The 22,925-nt window shown below is 41.4% G+C and overlaps 1 protein-coding gene across 4 annotated transcripts in view; it reads left to right on the top strand.

Moving 5' to 3' along the window:
- Positions 1 to 22,925, top strand: part of LOC135234189 (cadherin-4-like) — a 546,833-nt gene that overhangs the window by 261,372 nt on the left and 262,536 nt on the right. The gene's annotated exons all lie outside the window — the stretch shown is intronic.

The following is a 22,925-nucleotide window of genomic DNA, read 5'->3' as shown; positions in this document are numbered from 1 at the left end:
AACCTTAATGCAACCTTCCAGTCTAAAGGGACATAGGAAGAGGAGAGAACTCTTCTGTTAGTGGAATTATTGCAGTAATATAGTACATAGTAAGTACAGTATATTAAACTGAGGTTGCATACTTGTTCATTCCAAGTCAGGATTTGAAATACAACCAGGGTACATGGTATTGAGCTTGTGCTTCCTTTTGAGAAAAAAAAAAATCTGCCATTGTTGTGATTTTCAGCACAGCCCTGGCACATGATTTGAAGCACCAGTGGACTGGAGCTACATCCATTAATGGACTGTATTTCTCAGTGAGGCAAGCCTCTCTCTCTGGAGGATCCGCCCCTCTCTGGCTGAAAGTGTGGAACGGGCCGGCTGTGCCTGTGAAGTGAGGCGAGGGATCGTTGACCTTGCCTTCACTGAGAATCACTGCGCAGTGAGCTTGATGCAGCTGAACCTGAAACCCAGGAATCTAGTGAGCAATTGGAATGGGGATACGCGGAAGACTTTTCAAATGAAAAATAAATTAACAACTATAGTGAGGCAAATGTTCCTTGGGGGAGTTTGTCAGCACATCCAAAGGACCAGAGCTTATTGGCACTTGATTAATCTGTGTGAATGTATTCACTACAAGGTTTGTTTGTAATTTAAAAAAGCAGTTCAGCAGGAGATGTAACATCCTGAATGCACCCTTTCTGTCATCCCTTTATTGTCTGTACTCTAGCCTGAAACTAGTGCTCAGGGTTTTCCCTACCCCCCACCTCCTCAGTGCCCCAAACAGCATTGTTCAGCATCAACAGTGGTCATGGATGGCGGAGAGAGATTGAGTGGGCCTGTCTCACCCAATATTTGTCTTTCACGGCCAGGACCTCCACTTGCCCAGCCACGACTCACCAACTGGGACCCGGAAGATGAGTCAGCATAATTTCTAATTCTCTTCCCTTCCTTTCCGTTTTCTCCTCTTTCTTCTTTTCATTCTGTCTCTCAACTGGCCCCTCGGTGTTGGATTCCCCCCTGCCCTCCACATCTTGATTTATGACTCACATTTAAGGATAAGCTACAGAGCACTACGGTCCAGCACTTTACATCAACCAAAAACAAAAAAATGCGCGAACCTCTTACCTCTGTCTCAGCATTCCTTTCCTCTCCACCTCTTTTTCTAACTGGTATTTCACCTGGAAGCCAACCAGACCAAATAGCAATCAACTTTAAAATGATTTGTAATTGTTTTCAGATGTTCTGACAGATTACATAGATTGGGGGCCAAAATTTATTTTACTATACAATTGGACTTTCATCATCCAATAAGCTTCAATTGTAAGTGTATTATTTGTCCTGTTACAATTTTGAGTTTTTGCATTCTGAAGCAATGTATTCTATTATTTAGCTAACCAGTCAAATTAAGTGGCCACAGAACACCATGCAAGGTGGTTATGATTAACAATGAAGGGTATGCACTTGATTGTATTTGTATATGTTCTGAAGCACCCATTCAGTGCAATGGCCACCAGGTCTTTACGTGCAGCTAGTTCCTCTTTTAGCCAGAGGAGCTGAATGAAAAGACCTGCTTTTTCTACTCAGACCTATTCTGGGAAGTTATCTCTGCTCTGGCTTCAGCAGTTGAGAAGTGGTCTGAAATTGATCAAGAGATCCCTGATGAAGGATGCATACCTCCAAGCAAAAAAAGGCACAAAAGCTAAGACTGCACCCTAAACAAAGGCCCCTGTGTTTCATCCCGTTTGCTCTCAGCCTGCTGCTGTGTATGTATCACCAGGACTTTCCTCTTGATGCTAGTAGAGGAAACAGAGGCAGTATTCGAATTACAATAGCACATGGAGACCCTTATACCTAGCTATTGTACAACACGGATGTCATCTCTCTCTCTCTCTCTCTCACACACACACACACACTCACACGTTTCCACACACAGTACAAATGCGGAACCCCTGTAGACGTGCATGCGCTCGACTGAGTTGACTGAAAGGACCTACAGGAAGTTGAGGCAGTGCACCGTCCGGAGGGTGATTATCTTAAATTAAGAAATTAAAGGATTACAAAACAGCCGTGTAATCCAGCTGTCAATCTTACACCTCATTAGCAAATAAAGGGCAGACACTGGAGAGAGACATACAGAGAGACCGGCAGTGGGAGAGTGGGGGCAATAAGCGGTACTGGTCTGCTCAGTACCCACCCTATGTGCTTTGAGCAAGGCCTTGTTAAGCTTTCATCTGCCTCTGTTCCTCATCTCTGTTCAGCCTACAAAACGGGGTGGAGCAGAATGAAAGCAGGAATGTGATGTCAGTCACGTCTTAAACCTGTAGGTTTCTTGTAATTCCCATATTAATTAAGAACTGTGATTTGTTAATTTAATTGTAGGTGCTGTGTTTTCCCTACCAGGGTAATTTGCCTTGCAGCTGTATGGATTTTAAATGAAAAGCAACAGGGAAGCATACAGATCATTTATTAAGAATTGATTTGCTATAACATGAGTGAGAATTACTGGAGTCTGGAAATCTAAGTCTATAGGGAAATTTGCTTGATGTACCTTGCTGGAATTAGGAAATGACAGGAAATTTGCAGACTGCATCTCTCTGCGCTCTAAGAAAGGCACCAGCTGGAAACTGTTCTACCTTGTTGGATCAATACTGTATGCATTGCAACACACTTTACCACTATGGAGGCTTGTAAGCCTGAAATAGTGGAAGCTAAAAACCTACTTATTAATGGTTAATTGCCACCAAATCTTGCTTGACTGTTATATATTGTTTAATATGTCTGTTTAAGTAAGCATTATACATCTCTGATTACATCTAGTGTGGTAGCATTTAATGTATGGAATGTATCTTTTGAATATAATTAAATTTTAAATGTGATGTGTGCCTCAGCTTGCACGAAAGGTTTTAAAACCTTTTACAGTGTTGCAGTGAGGCTATGGTGAGTAGCAATGGTGTAATCTTGTAGGAATGTTTCTACAATGTTTATTTTATTACCTCGTAAAGCGGTCGAGACCACAGTATACTTGTCTTTAGTGGCAAATGTTTTTAGGTTGTGTTTACGACTTGACAAAATAACAGAAACCTTGTTGATGCCACCTCAATAGACACAATTAGGTAAACAGCAATTCCCTGCTGATGGGTGGTGCTTATTGAAAACAGCACATTTGTGAAGTGCACAAAACAATTAAAATTGGTTCAGGACAATTAGCAATTAGCCCATGTATTTCAAGTCTGCTGCAAAGCCAGGCACGGTACTGGGAATGCTAGTCTTATTAAGAGACCTGGCGTGCCTCATCTCTAGTAGGCCATGCGGTCACTGGTGGGTGTGATCTGCCAGGCTTTTGCTGCAGGTCCCTGTTGCTGTGCACTAAGTGTGGGAAAAAGAGGCAGCAGCCAGATAGGCCTCTGTGGGGAGAAAGGGACATGACACGTGCCTAGAGGAAGTTCATTCAGGCCGCTGGCCAATGGGGTCAGCACTCACCACCAGGGCTGTGGAGGAAGCAAGCGAAAGTGTTTGTCTCAGAGTTGAGCCTCAGTGGTGCGCACAGTGTGTTTTGACACTCCGGTGTGATGCCAGGGCCTGTGTAATCAATCAAGGGCGAGGGCTAATGTTTCTGGAGTGCATTAATGCCTGCACTGGCTGAACAGTGCTGACACACACACTCTCTCAGAGGGAATCTTACCCTACATGGATTCATTCAGAAATTCTCAATTCAGCACCCTTCAATCAAAGAAATTATTGCCCATCCAGTGTGAAGCTCTCCACCTCGGCTAATTATAGGTACTCCCCCAAAAGTAAAAGGTAGCCTTTTCTCAAGATATTTTGTTATTGAGAATTTTCCGATGGAAGAATGATGAAAATTTTTCATATTATTTTAATTTTTTGCTTGAGTAGCCCAAAACATTCCCCTTGTGCCCAAAGGACTACACATAGCCTATTTCTGGCACCAGTGTTGTCAACCACTGTTAATAAGTGAAAAGTGAAAAGCTAATGGCGACAGTTAAATTGAAACCAAGAATAAATTGAAACCAGGAAAGGAAGAGATGGGAATAAGAAGATCTTATTTATCGCCAACATGTTTAATTGTGTGTTTTTATTCGCTCACACATTCTGGTCTCCAATCTGTGCTTTAAAATGGATGGTGATTATCTGGTCAGGATTCAGTTATAGTTTGTCAGTGTGTTGATTGGCCACTGCTGTTTTCCATTTGCTGCACTCAGAGAAGCGTGCCATTTCTCATTATCGCAATGTTTCATTTATTTGTGCATTATTCATAGGATCTGTGATTCACAAATTATGCCAGAACATGTGTTGACAGATTATGTTTTTTAAGTGTTTATTTTTTTTTGGGGGGGGGGGGGGGGGGTCATTTACTGCTCTCCTGTTGTGTTACCAGGATTATGCAATCTCAGAAGCCTCATAAATACTTTCACCTTTGTGGAACTTTCACTTTCACCTTAGACAAACAGATTTTCTCCATAAAACAATGTGTACGCACATAGACATTGCGTATACTAAAACACGTGTTGAATCAGCTCCCTCTCATAATTAATACACCATATTATTGATTTCATTACCCAATGGGAGATATTTAAAATTGCACCCTGATGGTGGGGATATCATATGAAGAAGTGTACAGCATCGACTTGTATACTATATCTATGTTCTCTTGTCTGTCTTTCCATGCTGTATGAAAGCAGTTTGCATTGTAACTGGCATGTTACAAAGTATTAGCCTACATTAGAGCTGTAGTAGAGAAAATATGCTGAATATATAATGTAGCCAACAGCAATAATGGATGTCTTTGCACAGTTAAAATCAACGCAAACCACAACAACTAACATTAGCTTTTTGCATTATTAAATATTAATTCAACACGCTGCACTGTGTTCTTGCACAACATTACTTACAGTGAATCGTTTACAATGCTCCAGATTGCAAGTATGCAAGTTTACGGTACAGGCATATTACTGCATTGATTTTCTTTGATGAACAAATGAATTAAGGCCATGACTGATGTATATTTGGCCCTGTGTAGTTCTCATAGGAGGAGGAGCAATGGAGTGTCAGAGGAACAATGCTTTATCCAGATGGAGTGATTGCCTGGAAACGGCTAGGAAGGGATATACTCTGCGGGGCACTCCAGGAGGCCTGTCTTATGTGTGCACCGATTCATTATTTGTCAGCCTGATGGCAGGGGGAAGTATAGGCTTCAAATATATAGACGTGGCACGAGGGTGCAGACAGGAGCTGTTCGCGGGGGATGCCGTAAAGAATGCTGTTATTTCTGTAGATAATGTGAGGGCTACGCTGTCGTCCTGCCTTGCAGACGATGGGAGTAATTCCATCGTCGCACTTCGCGCTCGCGCTGAAAGCAGTGGCCATTGATCAGGGCTGTTACGTCCGCGCAACTCAAGGCTTAATGCGGAGCTGTGTTCATTTGTGTTCTCTGCAGGATCTGGCACAGGGCTGCTCCCTGTGCAGTCGCAGGGACATCACTGGAGCCCTGCCATGTGTGCTGGTGCCGGATTAAAGCCAGCCCCTTTATGGGGATGGAATGGGAATGAATGCATAAATCATCTTCCATGTCTTATCTTTATCACACTAACAATTTAAAGACTTCTACTGCATGCACGGTATTTTGATAAATGTAGCATATCTGGTCCAAACTCCTTTGTGTGGCTTGTAATGGAAATGGCTTGTGCTTACATGATGATTACATGAATGGAATCTTGGCCTGCTTTCACATTAATATCTAAATGAGGGTCTGATGTGATTAGTTTTCATAACGCATTCTCACAAATTCCAGTATACACTTTGTGCTAAACTATCAATTAATTTTAATTGACCATAGCTGTGGTGTCTAGTTGTATTTTATTTATTTATTTATTTTAAATGTCTGGTTTTTGTGGGGGGGAAGAAATTCTATGTTTGTGTCATTATGTACTGCGGGAGACCACAGAAGAGGAATAGTCATATTGTACCTACAGGCCAAGATGTAGTCTGGATTGAACCTTCATTAATGAGATACTTTTGAGTGGATTTTTTTCTTTTTCTTTTTGGTTCAGCACATCACTCTTGATGTGGCCTTCTCCATTTCTTTTCTTTGGCAGTGCTGACACACAGACACACATTCAGAAAATAATAAATAAATAAGTAATAATAGACCTTTTTGTTTCAGAGTAGCTAAGAAAGCTGCTTTTCATGCTCCTGGAGTGAAGTGAAGTTTCTAGAATGTCCTGCTCTTATAAAAAAGACCCTCTTTATGATGCTGAGATGCTGCTGCTTATTGTAATGTATGTGGCAGAATGTTTTCAGACTCCCATAGACTAGTGTTTGATTGCACTTGTGGGCAAGTAGAACCAGTAGAAGAGGCTTCAAGTGACATGTGTCATGGTTCTATTCATAGATCATGCTTGGAGTCATGAGATTCTTTAAATACAATGTATGATAGTCCACAAGTAAGCTGAAAAAAAGTTTGAATTTAGTTGTGCTACCCGATTGATGATCTTAAAATAAAACCTGTTTCTGTTTGTGAGTACAAGAAGTGATATCTCTTGAGAATTCAGTTCTAACCAAACATTTTATGGATGTAAAACTTTTTTAACATAGCTCTCAAATGTTAAGTGAAAAATCAACAAATTAATGGAACACTTTTGAAATTACAGTTGCCTCCATCTGTTTACATTCAAATTAATGATTTGAACATGACCTTGCTCTGCACTACTGTTCCTAACCTTCTTTTCCTTTTTATTTTTATTTAGTGAGGTAACATTTATACTTCCTGGTGAAAGTTTTTTATTTTTTGTTTTATGGTCATGCCTTTCTATTTCTTTATTGTACTACCAAACTAAAAATGAGTCTGCTAACCAGAGTGATAGAGTGTGTGAGAGAGTGACTCTCCAAAAAACTACAATTGTCAAGCCACTAGGCTGCCAGAGCGAGAGAGAGAAAGAGAGAGAAAGAGAGAGAGACATACACAGCATACACATGTATTCATGGGGGAGGACTAGTCTGCCACTGTTTCCCCAATGCACCAACTGAAGGAATGAAAATGGGGCAGGAAGACGAACAGGGGAGGGGGGACATGAATGCATCCTAGGGCCCTCGACTGCCAGTCTAAAGCTGAGGAACATAAACACGATCGATCCCAACTCCACCACAATCCTCCGCAATCGCTGCTCCATCAGCAAGTTCTTTTTCTCTCCTTGAAGAATAGGCTGTCTCATTGATTTATTTTCTTCCCTTTTTTTAGATGGAAAGGTTTGCTTTAATTATTTGTTATTCAAGGAATAATGATGCACAGGGAGTGCACCTGCAGAGAGTTTTTTATTGCTTTTCCATTCCGGAACGCTGGCACTGAGAGCCCAGTTAGACAGTTGTGTGTGTTGAGAATTAGGCTGCACTAGGCAGAGGGATAGCAATGATTGTTTAGTGATGATTTTCCAGTGTATGTACTGCATCTGATGTATGATTTATATACAGCTCTTTCTCAGTTGGGGAAATTTTGAGTCAGTCTTCCATGGTGGATGATTCTGATCACTGGGTAAAGACTACTGGGGTGCTCAAGAGATGGGATAGATCCTGATCTGAGTTTCAAATCTCCTTTTAGGAGATTTTAGGAGCTTATTTGAGCCATTTGAGGTGCATATGGCAATAAAAAATTAAGTTAAATTGGCCAACTCAACCTAAAAAAACTTTGAAGTGAGATGAGAAAGTATTAAAGCCTTTGATAAGCTGGGGATAGACCAAAAGCTACTCCCACGTCCTTGAATTCAGACGTCTGCAGGGTCTTGTCTGTTCCTGAATCATTGACTCAGAGCGCACCTTTTCCTGAAGAGTATGCCGTGTGACATGATTCATTACATGAGGTAAAATTCTTGTCTTTTGTTTAGGACCTGTGTTGTACTTTCACACAAAACTTAGAAGCCTGCATCAGACAATATCCTCATTTGCATTTGTTTACCGGTGTGTACCTGTGTACGTTCGCTCGTGTGCAGTGCGCTGTTTTGGGATAAAGGTCGCACGCCTTCCTCGTCGTTGCAGAATATGTACTGTGCCTTAGCAGCCGGATGCGCACCGCAGGCTCCTGTAGACCCCATGGAACTGTGGGCCTCACTGAGTGCTGGGGATGCAGAGGCGTGTGCAGGCTTTTTATTTCCTGTTTCCAGAGCAAAATCTGCCAGATGCATTCGCCGTATGCTGGCCACACAGGAGGCACAGCAGCATACGTGTGTGGCTCTTTGATTGTTTGCGAGATAGGTAGGAGAACATGTTAAAAAAAAAAAAAACAGCCTACACCATGATGAAACGGCATGATCTTGGGAGACAGAAGTTTTCTTGTAGTGTGAAGTGAAGTGTGTGAATTGTTGAAAAACAGAATGCAGTTAATTTCAGGCACAGACTAAAAGGATGTTGCCATGTACTAATTACTTGTGTGCTACAAGCCAGCCCATCAAGGATGGGCTCCTGCCTCTGCTTGCTGCACTGTCTGTGGACATGAATTTTTCTGAAAGGGCAAAACTGAACAGTCAAAGACAGTAATATGGTCCAAGTGATGTAATCAGTGTTGTTTGATATACAATGGAGCCATTCCACTATATTCCAATGTTTAGCATTGACGATACATCCCAGCATTCCTGCTAGCCTTTTCTGCTTGGAAATAAATTATTAGATCCACACAGTCTTCAGTGAACTGTTGCTTTGAAAACTGTGTTGTACTGCACACACCAATGTAGTACCTCCCATTAAATATTCCGTCACCTGTACACACATGCACAGCTTTGTATTTGGCAGTGCTGACTTTTGTCTTTCTAATTTTGGATTACATTTCATATTTATTGAATTGTTTTGGGCAACAATTGCAACAATTGTTTGCCCCTGAGTTTTATGCTATCTGCAATGTGTCTATTTTGGTTCTTATTCTGTTCAGATTCTTGTGGAGCCTGCTGCCACCTGCTCAGGCATGATTCCACTTTTTGTTTCTTTGTGCTGTGGACTGAAACCAATCAGTAACCAAACTTACTTTGAGATAACACGTTTAATTTTGATAAGTATGAGTCATGTGGTATGTTGTCTCTAACGCCTTTTGAAAATCTATTTTCCATGTAGTATATATGCCATCATAAGCTTGATTTTTTGGCACATTTAATAATTTTCTCACAGAACATATTTTAGACAAACTTGTTAAATTCAGAACCCTTTGCAGAATCTTGACTAACCCTTATGGTACTATTATGACCTAATTAGAAGGTGGGCTTTTAATCAAAGATTGCTTGCAACCTTTTTCGGTGTTGTGTAATTTGTTGAATAATTACAAAATGATTCGCCAGATTTTTACTGGAGGGGAAGTTGCGAGGGTTAGTGTGTTTCAAACCAGTAGGGTTTATGCAGACAGTTGGGAGTGATGCTGCCATTCCTTAGCAGTGCCTTAGGCCTGGATCTCGCACATTTCCCTGTGGCTTTCTTTCTTCATTTCGTAGTTTCACCTCTTCTTCTGTGGCCAAACTATTGTGGTGAAGTTTTCCACGCTAATTATGTCACCCCGTGTTTATCAGCTATCCAACACTGCATGGGTAATGAACAGGCCTTTTCGTCTCCTGAAAGGTAATTCTGAAGTGTGTGTTCGTGTAGTCAAGCGGCGCTCTAGTCGAAGCTGTGGTAATTAATGTGCTTGGCTGGATCTGCTGAAACTGATGAACCTGAACTCATTGTCGCATGGTACATGGTGGTTGGCTATTGTTTGAATTCCCACATGGTAGTGTCGCTAGTACTAAATCCCCTACATTCTTTTTTTTTCGTCTTAGCCGTGTAGATTTAAGTTGTATATCAGGAAATTGCATTGTATTACCAGAAGAAGACTGATTGAATTAATTTTTTTTTATTGGATGTTTTTGCTGTTTACCATGTAATTGAATGTTATGTTTCTAATTTCATGAGAGATGTTTTAAATTGAGATCATTTTCTTAACCTATCGCCCCATGTAATCACATTCTGTGTTTGACACTGGTGCTAATACAATCCCCACGTGAACTCTCTGCTGAGGTTCAACGTTATTTCAGTGCTGTTGGTGCGCTGCAAGATAGTTGCGGGTTTTGACTTCATCCACCACAGCGAGATGTCCGCTGCATTGGTGGGTTTTTAAAGCGGATGGTAATGCGATTAAATGGAGACGAATGAAAGTCACTGGAATGTTAAATGGAGCTCAGTGAATACAGGCGCGGAGAGATGCAGTATTAGATTTGACGGGAGATGCCACGGTAATTACAGTGTTGGGATAAGTGGTTTGGGAATCAGGCTGAGGGAAGTGGCTTAAAAATGATTGTGAACGCTCCTAGACTTTGGCTGAACCACTGGGCCGGGCCAGCACTGTGGCTGCCTCTGTTCTCTCACGCAGGATGCAGTAACACTTCCAGCTGCCTCTGCTCCAGACTACCCCCTGCTTCCCAGCCTGGAGGCAGCCTCATCCAATCAGCAAACGGAATTTGGATTCTCTTATTTATTTATTTATTTGGGTGGGGGTGGGTTGCATATAAAAAGCAGTTTGTCATTTTGTAATTTTCACGGTTTACTGTGGAGTCTTTGGCATTACTTTGGTATCATTTCTGCATGACCAAGATAAGGACAGTTTGCAGAGAGTAGTGACACCTGGAGCTGTGGTCCTACAGAGCCCCTTAATCACAATTTTATTTCATTCGTACCTGTTTAGAAAACTGTGCTGGAATTCACTGTTCCTTAGGTGCGCTAGAGGGCAGTTGTAGTGAACTTAAAAAGCAATGAAGAGTGGGAGAGGGAACGAACGGGAGAAAGATTGTCAGATTGATGACTTGAAGAGAGCAGATAATGCTATGATCCTGAATGAGATTTTTACTGCAAATTGGCTGGATGCATGGTTAGGCTGAGTAAAAGTGTGCATGCAATTAGTAAGACGGGAAGAACTTCCTGTTAACCTGTTAACATAGCATGGTGTAAGTGTCCCCTTTGTTCCATTTCTATCTCTCTCTGTCTATATACTGAATATATGGTATATATATGTGTGTGTGTGTGTGTGCTTGGTTGTGTGTGTATACAGCTGTGCAGAGAATGTGGAGTAAGGTTTTTGCATTCATGTTTTTCAATGCTCATATTTAAAAGGCACATAGGCAACTGTCACTTAGATGATGGAGGCGGCACAGAGGAGAATTTTTTTTTTAATTGCTGGTCGTTGCTAATGTTGCTGTTCACCACTGGCAAGCATTAGGGAAAACTGGTAAGAACCTAATCTGTAAAAGCTGACAGCAGGCCCATATTTCTTTTTAGGCAAGGCATCAAGTAGCTTTTCTGTTTCTGTCTCCTAAAACAATAACATATCAAAGAGTATTCAAAGTGCATGCTCATATATATCATACATGAGAGAGGAATATTTGTTGTTTGTTCTGTTGTTTATGTTCTGTCGTTTGTGTTCCATCATCGAATAGCATCCTGCTTCGTACCTTTGATCCTTATTAGCGCATTTATGTAAAACACATCTACCTGTGAAGGAAAGAAAGTAAAATGGCCATCTACAATCAGGCCAGATTGTCATTTCAGAATGCGTTAGTTTACCGGCTTTCTTTTCTGCAGTAAATCTCAGCCAGAGCACCAATTTCCTTTCTTGTTTCTTGTTTTTTTTTTTTTTTTTGCTCAGATATGCTGCAGTTGGCATTTTATAGGAAAAAAAGGCTTATTTTATGTCTCTAGGGAAAATTAGAATAACCAGCTGAACTAGGGCATTGAAAAACTGTGACATTTAAATTCAAAGGGTAATGGTATGCAATGTCAGGTTATTCAGTTCCATTGTTTGGGGTCTTAGATCAAGCCTGAATATGGCAGACAATGAATTCCTTATCCTGGGCCTAATATTTGCTCCACAGACGGGGCATCCTCATTAATGCCAATCTGTGTCTCGTTTGTTTTCCCCTTCTCATTTGCTGAGCTCTTCCTCATTTCCTCCTTTTGCGTGTTGCGGGATAAGCCAGGGACATCACATTGTCAATGACAACTGTCCTTCCCGATGCTTTCAGGTAGTTAAATTGAGGCTTTTCTGCAAGATCATGGTCATGATCCCATGGAGGCCAAAGGGCCGCATTCACCAGGAAAGGCATCTGGGATACCGGGTGTGAAGACCGGGTATCCGAGCCTGCATCTGGAAGCAAACTTGCTTCCCAAGTTTGTGGGCAGCTCTGCATATCAAGTGTGTATATAGGGGCATGGCATGTGGGGACCAGAGTAATCCCATCCCGTTGAGGCAGCTCTGGTAGAGCATAACCCTCTACTCCAGATGACCTCACTCACGCTAAGGCAGTATTTCCACACATGATCAGAAGTACTCTGACTCTAACACTCAGAGCTGAAGATGTGCTCCAGTAATGAATGAATATTGCACCTGGTCACAGCCTAGTAAATGAGCAGTAATGGATTAATTACTTCTGCTATCAACTTGTGGCTGGCCTAGAAAAGCCCAGCTATTTTTTTTAATCCTCATTCAGCTCTATTGCTTTTTGGTTTGATTACAATCTGAAATCATGTCTGCTTTTGTGATGGGTGCATTTAGCTGGCTGAAGTAGATGTTCCATTGTGTAATAGATCTGATTTTGCAGTCAGAGTGTACTTTATGTTAATGAAGGCATTTAATCTTACTTTTCATGTAAGCAATAGTGGAGGGTTACAATAAGCTGTACAAAGCAAGCACAATTTGTTGAGCAATATTGCAGTGAAATATCAATGGAGGATAATTGTAAGTAGCATCTAATTTAAAGATCACTCCTGACATTTAAATGGTGTGATTAAAATAACCATGAATATCCCGAGAGGAATTTTGATGGATGTGTCATAATAAAATTCTCTGCAACTTAAGGGGTAGTTTCTGGTGCCCGTACAGTTTATTTAGGAAAGGCCTTTCAACAGAAATGAGTATTATTATATTGATCCACTTCAATTTCAGTTCAATTTTAATTGTATAGCACTTTTTTCAGAGAACTGATTTACAGAGTAGCAAAAATAAATAAATAAAAAAGAAATATGTATATACACACAATATGTTTCTTATAAAATAACACAGAGTAACCTATTTGCATTACACAGTATGTAAAACAAAATGAAAATGAGTTGTAGGTCATTGTTAGTTATTATTTCATTACTATTTAATTTGGAATGACATTTTTATATCAGCACAATGATGCTTGTGCGCATACAGGGAGCTCTGAACCTGCAATCAGTCACTGTTGAGAGAACTGCTGTGTCTTTGAGGTCTACCTTTTTCAATAGTTGTCATTTAAGCATTTATTTTTGGCGCATTTGAACGTCGAACAGTATGAATTGGAAGCCATCTGTTCCGACATTCACACTTCACCACTGATCCGTTTAATCTTATTTTCAGAAGCCACAAGTGAATGTCTTCGTCTTCATTGCCACCGGCTTGACTGAGCCCACAACTCGAGTCTGTTTCATTATCAGGTGGTTCCTTTTACTTCCACAGGCTGTGCAGAGACGTTGATATTGGTGCCTTCCAAAAGGAAGTAACAAATCAAGTTTGAACATTCGGGCTTTCATTTACTGTAACCAGCGGCAGCATCGACGGGTGATCGCAGTCGGTCCAATTCATTATGGGAGCGGCGGCATCTGCCCCCCCAGCAGTGGCTCCAGCACACGCGCTGGAGCCAGAACACGGTTAACTCCCCCTCCTTCTCTCACTGCTCCGCAGTGCCGCCGTGTTTGACTGGCACTTGTCCAGGGATCCACAACATCTGACAGGCCTGCGGCTTTAATGGAGAGCCGGGGCTTTTAAAAAACGCGTCGCTACGTGACAGCGTTCGAGCGATCTGTCCCGGAAAACAACACCACGGTGTCACCGGGAGCCTGGCGTTACCGCGGCGACTGAGGAGTGCAGGAATAAGTGGGACATTAGCAGTGACAGATCTGACAGACATTGCAGCGAGGCGCCTCCGTGAGCCAAGCGGCCATTTCCCCGGCCCTGGCCCAGGCCACCAAGGAAGAAATAAATAATGTGAAGTATGCTGATGGATCACGAATAGATCCTGTAAAAGTGCCGGGGGGGAGCAGGAAGTGTGTGATTAAACTGGAGGTAGATAAGTATATGAACATTTGGTTTCAGAAAAGCGAGGCCCCTTGCAAATGAATGGATCCTTCAGGGGTAATAAATACGCATTAAGTGTAATTACTCTTCTGCTTTATACAGGATGTCTCAGCAATATCACCACAAAGGTTTATATGCTTGTTCCTTTATTATTATTTATGAGGATGGTAAGCATTCTCATTTCAGATTGTGCATGAACTCCTACTGCAGTTATATATTTTCCTCCAAATTCGATCTGGTGCACAGCCAGATAAAGTAGATAATTCCTTTTTATAAAAATTTATCTTATTTCCATGGACAGCTGGATAGTCTCTTACAATTTCTTTTCACTGTTATTTTCCATGTAGAAACAACTGACAAAAAGATAAAAGGCTCAAGATGACTGTTTTTGCATTAGCCTGTTTGAACAAATTGCTGTTGAACGCTTCACAATATGTCTCTACATACACACATTTTGCTGAAAACAATGGGAGAGAAAACAAGCAAGGAAAGCAATGTAACATTATAATGAGCATTTGAAAGAAAGTGAAAAAAAACCTCTGGGGGTCCAATACCCAGTACATCATCCTGCAGTTGTCCATTAAGGACCGAATCTTTTCTTAAACTGAAATTTTACATTTCTGTTAATATCTGTCGGCAGAGCACTATGATTTACACATACATTTTGTGCTCTTGAAGTAAACCTAATGGTGCTCCCTCAGCACTTAATATGCATATATTGCTCTGTCAGCGGAGAGCTTGCCAATATATTTCTCTCAGTTTTATCAGTTGGGATTGATTCTCGCTGTAGTCTGTCTCTTCAGAAACAAAAAGGGTGTTTAATACAAACTGGCTCCATGACAATAGGCATTTAGGATCTCCATCTCTGTACAGCTGTCATCCTTTTTCCATGCTTAGCTAATCCCTCCCTGAAATCTGATAGAGTGGGAGAGATAGAGTGGCCAGAATGGGAGTCTCTCTTGGTATTTAACTTTATCCCCCAGGACAAATCTGTCATTATTTCTATCCTCTCAGAAAATCTGAAGATTTGACAATGACTTAAACCCAAGGGCCAAGATCACTGACTGTATAAGCATGAACTATTTTGACACACGGGCTGATGTCATCTTTTATTGTTGTTTTTGAATTTATTTATTTTTTTTGCAGCATTTTTCCTCCTCTGACCTCGTTTTTCCCCCTCCCCGCTTGCGATAAGTCTCCTGGTTCAAATCCTTTGTTGTCATAAACACACATCCCCCCAACCCCTTCCTTCCATTACTTTTCCAGCAGGAGGTGGTCACCTCAGTTCAGACAGATAATTTCCCTGTGTTTAAAAAAGGAATCGAGTGCAAATATGGGTCTGAGTAATAAATCAAACATGAGCGGTGGACTGCTGCCAGGGTAGAGCAGTGTGAATATTAAACCCAGAGAAAGTGTGCAGTCTGACATATGCCACTTTTATAAATCAGATCATCTGCTCGCTGTGTGCTCGATTCACCACGCTAAACCTGAAATGAATTCAAGCTTCAATTAGATGCGCCTGTGAGCCGATCGTTGTCGGGTAAACCCTTGGCACCGAAGCTGCAGAGCTGTGTGTGTGCTCGTGTCACTGCAGAGGGAGGGGGCTCGTGGCCGGTGGGATGCTGCTTGTGCATCTATAGGAGACAATGTTAGACCGGCTGGCTCATTGCTTCTGAAGGCAGAGCTCAGCGGCACAAATGCATAGCTCCCCTGATGATAGGCTGTCGAAAGAGTGCAGAGCACAGCTTTCAATAAAGATGACTTACACAGACAGTAAGTGGAGCTGTGCTTTCCTCTGTCTATGGGCTTTGTTTCCTTGGTCAAAACCCTGGGTCTAAGCTAGTGGGAGTGACTTTTTTCCCCTCCAATCAAACGCTGCGCGTCTCCACGTTAGTCTTTCCCACCCCCAAAAAAAGGGGTTTGACAGAAACAAGGCTGCAGCCCCTCTGAGAGGGCCCATTGACAACCTCTTACATTCTGCTTCTAGGAAGTGATTGTCGAAGGCGGAGAGGGGATTGCATGCCTCTCTCCCCCACCCTCACTTCTCCGATGGGATCACAGTGCTTGTTTACAGGATTTGCAAGGAGATTCATGCTCAGCTGAACAAGGCACACGCATGTGAGCCAGTTACCCACCCACACCCACCTCTCCTGGAACATCATTGCTTAATTGTATGATTACTGAGGGGTTTCTAATTGGATTAGACACACAGGTTTGTGAGTGCTACTGCCAGTCCTATTTCAGCACATTAGGTGGTGGGAAAATGAAATTAGAAGTCTAACTTAAGATTATCACGCTACTGAATGTAAGAGGCTTTGGCACCATTTTAACTCATTGTTTACCAGAACTGTTGATTATAAGAAAGAAAAAGCGAATTAGAGGATACTGAAGTTTGCTCACAGTAATCACTGTAATGCTATAAAATGCTGTCTCAGTTGGTTGTCTTAGATATGCCTCCACCAGCCACTCTGTGAAGAGTGAGTGTGTATGTCCGCCTTGCCAAAAATGACATCACTTCATTGAGCAGAGAGTAAAAAGGGATGAAATCATTTCTTTCTGCAGATTAAGAGGCAAAGTAATTTCACATGTCTCAGTGATTTGCTCACCGCCTTAAAATATCTCCTCATGCTGATGAAAGCATGGCCCAAACAATTAGGAAACTGTTTAGGCCCTGTGTCCATGCCTTGACATTCAGTGCAGTGATTTGGCTCCCTACTGTGCCTGTCTGTGACGCAAGGCCACCTCACTAATTGAGTAATTCATATGCCTGTCATATGCATCCACTGGGGCAGCGCGATGCGGCAAAAGCTGTTAGCTTATTTCAGTTTGCACGATTCTTTCTGCGTTTGTGTGTTAACTTCCCGTGCAAGCTCTGTTTTCCGGTCCTGGGAGTCATGGTTTCTAGGTTAATTGTCATCGCTAAGTTGTCCCCTGTGTATGTGATGTGTGTGTGTGTGAGAGAGAGAGATGAAAGAAAGAGAGAGAGAGAGAAGAAAAACTGAAAACTGAAAGGAAAGCTACTATATTTATCTGTATTTGTCTTTGTACAGTGGGTTTTAAGAAAATGGTTCTCTTCCGAGTCCTTTTTCTGATGTGGGGAGAGGTCTGTTCAGAACCTGAACAGATATCTGTGGGTCTGTGTGCTTGCTTGTTACTGCCTCTTTTGCCTGGCCTGAGGTCAAAACAATGGAAGGGTTTCCTGAAGTTGAATGCTAAATGCCCTGTTTAGTCAAGTCTCGTATGTGACATGTGTTGTCAAAAGCAGCAGGAACTGAAGTGGCCCTTGATGGGTCAGGGTCATGTAAGTTACCGTAGGCGGGCATGTGGGTGGCGTGTTGAGAGTAACACACTGGGATTTAGTGACCTGCTGACCCTCAGTCTCTGTCACTTTTCATTTTTCATATCTTAGACACCCCTGCCCACACGCACACACATGTCCACACACATATCTTGAGTTGACAGTCTGATTGAGGCAGAATAAAACAAGATTAAGATGCTCTCTGGAAAATGTAACAGCCATAAAAGCTATGACTCATATCATAATTGGTGCCAAGTATAATAGTGTCAAAAGTTGTTACCCAAAAATTGTCACATCTTTGATATTTTAAATGTTTTTATATTACAGGTTTTATCTTACAGGTTTGCCCAGGTCATATTCAAGCTACTATAAGCTTGCTTAAGCTCCTGTGCTCACTGTCTAACAAAAACACTGTGTACTCCCTCAAATGTGACACATTTAAATGACTACAATTGACTGCCAGTCCTTTTGGATGTAACAATACAATGCATCATTTGGAACTGGTAATCGGTGGGGGGACTCACTGCCAAATTGCAAGATATTTACAAACATTGGCCATACTTTAATTGGTACAGCTTTTCATAAATATACAGGGTGTTTCAATCCTGTTAAAACGATCACTATAGATGGTCAGACTGACGTCCAGGGTAGTTTGATGGGAGAGTTCTGATCACAGACAATTTTCAAAATCTAAATCTGAGGGCATTTTTAGGGCATGTGGTGTGGGGAGCAGTCTGTGTGCTGTTCCTGGGGTATAGGGCAAGAATAGTCTGGAGTTGCTAATGGGTCTGAACCAGCTCTGTTTAAACCAAATATCTGAGGAGGGAGGTGATGTCCCACATGGCTGCATTCTGGCGCGATGTTGTGCATCGCCTGATTAGAAAGGGCTAATGGACTGCCTAGAGTTTCTCATCTTTCTTGTGTGTGTGTTTGTGTGTGTGTGTGTTTGTGTGCGTGTGTGTGTGCAGAGGGGAAAGCTATGGGAACAACCAGGGAGGCTTTGCGTAAATAACAACTTCCAGTTAAATTCCTTTGTGACCCTCTCATGTCACTGTGAATCTTGTGAGGGTTTGGACTGTGTGAAGGGGTGCAAATGCAGCCCATTACCAAGCTTGCAACCTCTCTCTGTTCTACAAGTGGGTGGCTGCCATCTGTATTTTGTGTGTGGAGAGATACCATCGGCTCAGAGTAAATACTGTAACTATTCCTGATATTTCACTGAGTTCCTTCAAAATGAAAATAATCCTATTCATTAGTATGTATGAAACATGGTTCTTTCCTCCATTTGAAATGCAAAGTAGCTGACTCACATGAAAGATTTAGCAGTACTTTATCTGATGTAGGTTTTTGAAAGGAAGATTGAGACGTTTGTGTTTTCCTGTTACATTGTTAATTGTACATCATTACTCATAGTACAAATGCACATTTCTATTTTGACACCTTGCCGCTCCCTGAATGGTTATGTAATGTAGTGTGTGTGGATGTAAGAAATGTGCCACAGATGCCTGGAAAGTGCAGCAGGGTGTCATTAGAGAAGAGGAGGGCCCCAAAAAGGTCTTTAATCTGTCAAAGTCTCTGGTTGAAACGGCAAGCTGTCCAGTGCAAGACTAATATTTAGAATTTTCAGAAAGAGCTCTACAGAAACCCCTGACGCCTGTGGTCCCAATGGTCAGTCTGCTGAATGTGTGCTAAATTTTACTTAGCCTTAGCACCTGGATTGGGGTCAGCTCCATTTCAATTCTGAAAATGAGTTGAAATTCAGTTCATGATTTGAAAAAGAATGGTGTTTCTTGAGGATTTTTCAGTAAATTAATTTCTTTCAATTTTGTGAATTAAAAGGGAAACAAATCTAGTTAAGTGGTGGTCCAGGGACAATTTTTGAACATATGTATATAGGAATGTTTCAAAAATGTATATATAAATAGATGGATGACAAGAACAGCTTCAATGTGCCTTCACATGGTTATTTTATATCAATGTAATCCTTGCATTTTATATTAATGTATATTGATGCTATTTAATGTATATTAATGCAATTTAATGTTTATCATGTAATGTGTTATGTACAGTATGCCAGGTGTGGACCCCAGGAAGAGTAGCTGATTGCCACGGCATCAGCTAATGGGGATCCTTTAAATAAACAAATAAACACAGATTCTACAACTCTACTAGGAGGAACACCATTCTTCCAAAAGATATTCTCTCTTTTGTTGTTTTGGTGATGGTGGTGGAGAGCGCTGACTAACTCATCAGTCCAAAATCTCCCATACGTGTTCAATTGGGTTGAGATCTGGTGACTGTGAAGGCCATAGCATGTAATTCACATCATTTTCATACTTATCAAACCATTCAGTGACCCCTCGTGTCCTGTAAACACCCCTCACCACCATGTTTCACTGGTTTAATTTAACCACATGTGAATTGTCAGATTACAAGTACATATATTTGTATATTACCAAAGCCACTCTTTTCTTTATTGTATTGAACAAAAGGAAAGAATGACAATAAAAATTACCCTTTTATTTGATGTAGACTGGCAAGTAAACTCTAATCTTCTGAACTCTATGTCAGATTTAGCATGCACTGTGCAGTGCAATAGTAATATCTTTCTCTCACAGCAGCACGTGGAATTCAGATCTGCCAAAATGCAAAAACAAAATGACTGAAAGTTGTGATAGAATGTGATGAAGACTTGAAAACATTTTCCTAAAATTAAATGTGAGGAACAAATTTGTTGGTTTTACTTACTGGAGGAGGTGAGATGAGCCTCTAGCCAGTGGTACCTTTTTTCTGCTGGGAGTGTTAACGAATGAATTGAATTCAGCTGTCAGGCTGGAATTGGAACAGACACCATGACTTTCCTTAACCTAGCAGAAACAAGAGTTCTGCAATTTGCTTCTGTTCTCGGAAAGATTGCTATTTACTAGTGTTATTTCCCTGCACAACTGAAATAATTGTGTTTTGATGATTCGAGTAGCACGCACTGAAGTTTGCAGGAATGTAATGTCCTCTTCCACACAGTTGTTACACTATATTTTGTAGCTGTTTAGCGTGTGTTTTAAAAAAATATATACATCTCACAAGGGCTGGAAGCACATTGTTTGCATTACTATGTAAGAAATTGAGTTTGGCCTTGCTGTTGGGACCTAGGTTCAGGAGAGTTATTTAAAAATTGTCCCACATTACTCATAGCCAGTTGCTTATTGTTCTTTGTCAGTCTCGAATCCCAAAAGATTAACTGTATGATTGTCACTATAGAAAACAAAAAAATGTAACCAAAGAATTTACGACTGGGTATACTTTTTCTTCATATAGTTCCACCTCCCCTCCCACCCCCGAAAAAAAAGAAATCTGAACTAAGACTAGTCCAGCCAAAGTATAGTGTGACATCTCAGAAATGTTATAAAATGAAATCATTCAGAAAGCAAAGTGGCAAAAAAGAGATGACATTTCTCCCACACATTTCCTTCAAACACATAATACCCGAAAGCAGTACAAGGAGGCAGAAAAATGGAGCAATCTATCCATTCAGTCAGTCAATCTATCTGAACACATTCAGTACCTTGTGTCTGTCTATCTGCCCATCCGTCAAAGGCTTGCTTCCAACCAACCGTATTTGTATTCGGGGCTGACTCCCTTTGTCTCCCAATCTTTTCTCCCTCCCTGGCATCTTGTATCTATCTTTCTTATCTCTCCGTCTTCAGGGCCGTGCTATCTATCAGCAGAGATTTCACACTCATATAATTCCCGACCCGCCGTGCCTGCGGTAAGCGGAGACGCTGTTCCCGGGGTCACTGCTTCATTTCCCAGCACTCATAGATAGATTAGGCTCAAAGGGAAGTGTTTTAAAAAAGCAGGGATTAAAAACACAGACCTGCTCGGTCTGGCTGCCTGGTGGTGGGCTTCTTCCAAACGCCCCTCCTTGGAGGAGAGAGATCTCTTTGGGTTTTCTCGATGGGGCGCGTGAGAATGATGCAGGTGTCTGGGCTCGCCCCCCCACGTTGCCCCCCCCCCCCAGAGCACTGCTGATTGGGATTGCAAATGCATCAGACTGACTTATTCCCTTATTCAGTGTTTAAGCAACGGAGTTTGCTTTCTGTCCTGTGAGTCAGGTGAGCTTTTGGCCTTGGCTTTCTTGTCACAAACTGTTGCTGAGATTGAAGACATATCGCATTCTCTTTGGTTCTTGAACAGAGGGGAAGGCAGCAGTTATATTTTCCTTATGTCACTTTTTTTATGTATAGTGTGCAGTAACCCTGGCAACTATGTGGCTTCCTGTTATCCTTGAATCTTGAATGTCACTGACACTGCAGCTGTCACTGCTATCCATAGAGTGAAAGAAAATAACTCTTTAATTGAATTGCATTGCTGCTTTTTCTTAATCATGTGATTAAAGTATATTTACCTTTGATGTTGCAGAAATAGGTGTTTTATACATTTATATATAGCAGTGGAGCCATTTTCACAATGTTTGGTACAGCTTCACATTTACATATCCAGGAAAAGCCTGTCTGACTTCCGCCCCATACTCACTGTGGCCCAGCATCTTAGGACAGTGTGCCATTCTCCCTTGATGACACCAAGACTGCTGGCAGCATTGTCCCAGACTGAAAAGAGCTTTTTACATCAACAAATCCTATGCATACACGCACACACACACACACACACACACACACATACATGCACATTCACACATACTCACGTACACTCTTTCAAGTCTTGCTGTTCAGGCTTACATTTCACTTGTATACGAACAACACATCTCTCTTACAAACACTGTTCTTTCCTTATTTTTTGTATTTCATTATTCTTACTTATCTTTTAACTTCCCAAAATGAACCAATCAGTCCATAGTGCCAGTCAGTTTGCTCAGTATATCCACTGTAGCCAATGTGTTTAGGAAGAGACATTCCGATTAACAAGAGAGACACACCCCAGTATAAATCACTACAAAGCCGATTTGTACACCATATGGAATCTATGACTGGGCCTTTGCACTGAGACTGAAGTAGCTCTCCATTTCCATTGTAGAGAACTATGGTTATCTTTACAGCAAGATGGAAATCGCGTGTGAGGGCTTCAGCTGCATATATTATTCTTCTTGTTAAAGAGCATTACACTGCCCACAGCCAGCTTACTGTAGCTCTGTTACTAATTTGCAGCATGACCCTTGTGAGTTGGAAGAAAATGCACTAACAAACAGACCATGCTCCATATTTCTGTTTAATCAATTATCAGCAGCTCCACATACACTGTGCAGGCTTTAATGAGTATAATTGTACCACAGTGGGGAAATGTAAAAATAATGGACTCAAGTCAAACAAACAAACAACAAAGCACAGTAGGTTTTTTGTCACAACATCTTTGAAAATTGAATGAAAAGATTGCATTGTAAAAAAAGAGAGGGAATGAGGAGTAGACAGAATGGGAGAACAGGTGAAATGAAGCAATTTACAGTACAGTGGCCATTTTTCAACTGGGGCTGCACTGATGCATCATATTTATGTGCAGTGTGCTGGTAATAAGGTTTTA

This window comes from Anguilla rostrata, chromosome 11 (assembly GCF_018555375.3).
Source record: "Anguilla rostrata isolate EN2019 chromosome 11, ASM1855537v3, whole genome shotgun sequence".
NCBI lineage: Eukaryota > Metazoa > Chordata > Actinopteri > Anguilliformes > Anguillidae > Anguilla > Anguilla rostrata.
This window is presented reverse-complemented; position numbering and strand designations above follow the sequence as displayed.